This window comes from Bison bison, unplaced genomic scaffold (genome assembly GCF_000754665.1).
Source record: "Bison bison bison isolate TAMUID 2011002044 unplaced genomic scaffold, Bison_UMD1.0 scf7180017864148, whole genome shotgun sequence".
NCBI lineage: Eukaryota > Metazoa > Chordata > Mammalia > Artiodactyla > Bovidae > Bison > Bison bison.
In genome coordinates this window covers 1525999-1531736 of record NW_011494720.1, presented here as the reverse complement: position 1 = coordinate 1531736, position 5738 = coordinate 1525999, and the positions used below count along the sequence as shown (strand labels likewise).

Genomic DNA, 5738 nt, shown 5'->3' with positions numbered 1-5738 from the left:
AGTTCCCACCCGGGGCTGTGCGTTGTCTTCACGGTAGTGAGAAAGGGAAGCTGGAGGGCTGTGCCTCCATCTGCATTCATTCGTAGCAGGAAACCTCAAAGAACTGAGAGTTGCTGATGACTATAAATAGAAGAGAGAAGCCAATTCAAGCTCCTGATGGCCGGGCTTAGTAAAATGAAGTGCCAGGTGTGCAGCTGAACCAGTGTTTGTGGTTTTTTACAACAGAACTGCGAGGGCAGCTCCTGGCCGCTTGTCTTCTCAGACAAGTCATAGCGCATCCCAAGGACTACTGGGATGCCCCAGGGACAGGATTACAGAGAGGGAGCTGGCTGACTCCCAGCCTGTCTGCCACTACCCCGCCAAAGCCCCACCCCTCTGCCTGCCCTACTTACAACCTTTCCCACCTGCCTCGGGGCCCAAGCCTCTCCGCCCACGCCTCCACCACTGCACACACTCTCAGGCCTTTAGAGCACAAATGAGCCCACCTTTCATCCCCATTTCATAGCATCACACAAGAGCCACTCTCACTCACGTGGTGACATGTAACTAAATCATTATTTATGCATTCTGCATCTAACACCTATGTTTCAAAAGGCTGAACTTTTTGCAAAGTTCTTTTACTTACATTATTCAATTTAATCCCCATGAAGAGCCATAAAGCTTCTATGAGTCAGATAATATTATTCCCAGTTTACAGATGAAGATACTGAGACCCTGAGGGTGTATGCTTTTATCTCTTTTTTTTTTTTTTTTCCTTTTTTTAAAATTTTTTTAACTTTATAATATTGTATTGGTTTTGCCATGTATCAAAATGAATCTGCCACAGGTATACATGTGTTCCCCATCCTGAACCCTTCTCCCTCCCCACACCATTCCTCTGGGTCATCCCAGTGCACCAGCCCCAAGCATCCAGTATCGTGCATCGAACCTGGACTGGCGACTCATTTCATATATGATATTATACATGTTTCAATGCCATTCTCCCAAATCATCCCACCCTCTCCCTCTCCCACAGAGTCCAAAAGACTGTTCTCTTATCTCTTATCAGCCTAGATGCTCAGCTTGCTCCTCCAAGGCAAGGATCAATTCAGTTCAGTTCAGTCACTCAGTCGTGTCTGACTCTTTGTGACCCCATGGACTGTAGCACTCCAGGCCTCCCTGTCCATCACTAACCATGTCCATTGAGTCCGTGATGCCATCCAACCATCTCATCCTCTGTCATCCCCTTCTCCTCTCGCCTTCAATCTTTCCCAGCATCAGGGTCTTTTCCAATGAGTCAGCTCTTCGCATCAGGTGACCAAAGTATTGGAGTTTCAGCTTCAACATCAGTCCTTCCAATGAACATTCAGGACTGATTTCCTTTAGGATGGACTGGTTAGATCTCCTCGGCAAGGATCATATGGATCCGAAACTTTAGAGATGAGTGTTCTATCAAGGAATGGCTGGAAGTGGGGGCTTGGGAAACAGAGAAGCTTATCTTGAAGTCTTAGAACTGTCCTTTGTAAAGACATCTAACATTGGGCACATGACCTAAGTTTGCAAAGCCTTGGTGTCCTCATTTGTAAAACTGGAACCATACTGTTGTTTACCATGTGGAGTGGTTGTAAGGATTAAATGTGATCATGCTTATAAAAAGCTTGGTACAAAATCAGAGCTCCCTAAAAGGGAAATACTAATACGATTGCTGTTCCTACTGCCTCGTGGGCATTAAGTGTTTGTTATAGAGCCAGAGGGTGAAATCACCCCAGGTCTCTGGCATCACGTTGAATGAGAAATCAGGGTACAACTGTACACAAGTACAGACTCAGGCTTGGCCCAACCGCCAAACCGAACACTTCTCCGGACAGCAAAATGAATGGGAAGCATTTGTACCAAGTTTCATTCATCCTTGTCTCAGCAAGAATTTGCCCATTTTCTTTCCTACTCCTCTTATCACAAATGGATGTAACTACCCTTAGGGTCACAAAGGAGAAGTCATAATGGAGGGTAGGATGTTAGGGATTTCTGTACCTTCTCTTCCAATACTTTATGCTTATTACAGACACAGCAGCATTGCACCCATGGCAGGCTCAGCTGACTGCTTTTGTTCTTTTTTTTCAGGTTAAGTTCCCTGTTTGGTCCAATGGATGCAAACTCCTAGTGGCTGTGATACTGACCATGAGGTTTAGTCATTTATTCCACCAACATTTACTATCAGGCAGTGTAACTAGGCTTGGAATAAAAATGACTTCATCCTATGGAGTTTCTAACATGTGAAGACTACAAGTGGTTTATTAAGTAGTTTAATCTCGTTTACTCCACACAATTAAATCCAGGGGCCACTCCTATTATCCCTACTTTACAGATGAGGAATTTGAGGCCAGAGGTTAAATCATACAACTAGAAAGTGATGGGCATGCTGGTTTGGACCCAGCCATCTCCTGTGGTTTTGAATCAAAATTGCTGAACATCTGAATCCTCACCAAAGAGGTCTGCTACGGGAGACCCGAGCAGAAGCAGATGCTTTCCAGCAACATATTTTTAGGGGCAAATGGATAATGCAAGGATCTTCCTAGGTGGCGCTAGTGGTAAAGAATCTGTCTACCAATGCAGGAGATGTAAGAGATGCAGGTTCAATCCCTGGGCCAGGAAGACCCCCTGAGGAACGGCGTGGCAACCTACTCAAATATTCTTGCCTGGAGAATCCCATGGACAGAGGAGCCTGGTGGGCCACAGTCCATAGAGTCTCATAGAGTCGGACACAACTGAAGCGACTTAGCACGCACACAGGGATAATGCAAGCCTCTGCATTCTGACTCTGTCTCAGAGTGAGAAAGAAAAAAAATTTACACTCCTTAGAAAGAATGATAAACTCACTGATGTGCAAGGTTTTGTCAGGGTCCAGTGGGAACGATCCAGAGGAAGTCGACTGAATTGGTGCCTAGAAGGCAAGATCACCTTCCTCACCATCACCTTCATCAAAAGCCACCTGCTAAGACTTCCCTATAGCTCAAACGGTAAAGAATCTTCCTGCAGTGCAGGAGGCCAGGGTTCAGTCCCTGCCTTGGGAAGATCCTCTGGAGAAGGGTATGGCAATCCACTGCAGTATTCTTGCCTGGAGAATCCCACGGACAGAGGAGCCTGGCGGGCTACCATCCATGGGGGTCACAAAGACTGAGCAACTAACACATACAAGTACCTTGCTCTAAAACTAGCAGTTTATTACACTCTGTGCAGGGAGCCCAACACGGGGATTAAGGACAGACACAGCCATGATGGACATGAATGGGCAGGGCCATTTCTCAACCACTATGAGGGAAACTTATGCTATGAACATTTGACAACCAATATGGATGATCTACTCAGAGCTGGGTCACTCTCATTCTTGCCTTATCTTTGGCAATTATTTGCCTAATCTTTGTAGCCAACCTGCAACCATGAACCAGTGCTGTTCTCTGTTTTGGGCAAACTAAAGCCTAGGTACCAGGCCCTGAGTCTCAGCGGTTGTACTGATCAACTGGACTAAATGAATATGGACAAATACTGAGCGAAGCCACAGAAAACCACATGAAAATGTTTAGCAGACCTGAAGTGCAAATATTTACATTGTACAGAGGTTGAGAGTGGGTGTTAGCAAAAAGGAAGAGAGTCGATAACTCTAAATCCTAAACTGAATGAAAGATACAGAGTTAATTGAAATGAAAGATAATTGTTTGACTCCGTTCTTGCTGCAAGTTTGAGAACATAAACTTTAATCCCTTTCCTCGACTGTCATTGCCATAAAATAAAACAAATACCTCCAAGAGTCTAAGAAATAATATCTGCTAGGATATATGGCACTTACATGCATATTCAAAATTTTTGCTTTTTTTCCCTCCATGTTGTTGTCTCTGATGATTATGTTATTTTTATTCCTAATTTCTTTGAAACCTAATACCCTGTACAGTGTTATATCTAACCACTAGAATAGTATAGTCACATGCATTAAATCCTAGGGGGCAATCTTCATAGGATATTAACAAAATTGGAGCAAACATTTGCTTTGGAGAAAGAGGAAAGGATTATATAGAGTAGAAACAGGTTCTGAAGCCTACATCTCGTAAGGATTCATCTAATTTCATTTCTTTTGTCTCTCAGTGTATTTTAAGATAAAATTCAAACACTGCAACCTCATATTCATAAGTTCACTTTCAACATTAATATATATATATCATATATACATCATAGATGTGAAATAAACATATATATATATATACCTACATATGTATGTAAATATATGTGTGTATATATATAATATTCAAAACCAGGTGAGTTTCCCAGCAATCTCGTGCATGGAGTAACTTTGCAAGTCTGTTATATCTGGCCCAGAAAGCCAATAAAAATCTGGCATCTTTGAACAGAAATCAGTGCCATGATCCCAAGTCCTGATAAAGCTCAATACTTACATTAAGATTTTTTTTTTTTAATTATGTTGGCTACTATGGGCATGTCTGGGAGAGCGAAGACTGGTTACCCTCTTAACACAGCACAGAACTTAGAACGTAACACGCATTTCCTGAAACATGTGGCATGCCTTTAACCAAAATGAAAGTATGCTGCCCTGTCTTTTGTGACTGCCACATCATTATTTAAGTAGCACTCTGTGGTGCAGGGAGACACTTACGTACACGCCAACCCCCTGTAAAAAGTGCCCAGGAGTGTCTTCCACAGGAGAGCAAACTGAGGCAGAAAGACCCAAGAGAACTTGCCCTGAAATCACAGGCAATTTAAAGACAGGGTGGCTGACTTTTGGATTGCTAGATGGCGTAGCTTTTCAGAAAACTTGACTGCCTTCAGGAAACAAGTAATGGCTTATTCAGATTGCTTAGTTTCAACTCACAGTAGTTACGGCACCCAAAGATGACGAAAACAGGTAGCATGTTCACGCTAGCCCGTGATCAGTCCAATTAATAATTTTTGAATTTCTGCCACATTTCGATAATCCAAAACCTTCTAGCTAGAGCTGGATCAAATAAATAGGCGTTATCTGGAGCAAGCAGACAGCCTGTCAGTGAGTGCTAAGAAAAGGGTAGTCGAGTTGCCCTCTGACTCAGCTGAATATCATTTAAAAAGTGGATTTTCACTGTACCAAGTTTAGACTTAACATTTCAACGTCATACTAATACTTGCCAGAAACTTTGCAAAATATCCCTGGAGCATTAAGAGAAAAATGAACATCTTTTCACAGGAGAGGGAAGCTGTAAAGTTACATCACGTTTGTAAATAGTAGCACATATAACAAAAAGAAAAAGAGTATATATATACATATATACTGAGAAGAAGAAATAGGAGTACCTGCTTGAGGAGAAGAATGTCACTGAAAGACTGTCTTCGTATGCTATAGAAGGGCAAGGGAAAGGAACATTAACCTTTCGAGTCCGTTAGGGAACTTCTGAGCATGGAGCCCTTATTTTCAGTTTTGGTGAAATCCGTTCTGAGGCAGTAGACAAGAGGCTGTTATGACCATGAAATTAGGAAATGCAGAAACTCAAAACTAAAGAACTAGCACCACCATTTGACTAGGAGTGGAAAAGTCTTCTGTACAAAATAGAGGAGGGGGTGGCCTTTCTTTCTCCACACCAGGCCTAATTCTCACTGTCCTAGCACTTGGGTCAAGACAGACATTTCACAAGGGTATAAGTCATTTGTTAATCTGCCTGAATTTTTTTTTTTTTTTAATGAATACCAGCTCACTTTCTCTTCACTACTAATAAAGGTTA

At 42.6% G+C, this 5738-nt stretch overlaps 1 long non-coding RNA gene across 1 annotated transcript in view; it reads right to left on the bottom strand.

The window, feature by feature from the left end:
* The window catches only part of LOC104989216, a 118143-nt gene extending 112683 nt beyond the window's left edge, over positions 1-5460 (bottom strand). The window contains exon 1 of the long non-coding RNA XR_825351.1: positions 5314-5460. This is a non-coding gene — a long non-coding RNA (uncharacterized LOC104989216). The remainder of the gene's footprint in view (positions 1-5313) is intronic.
* Between the last annotated feature and the right edge of the window lie 278 nt (positions 5461-5738).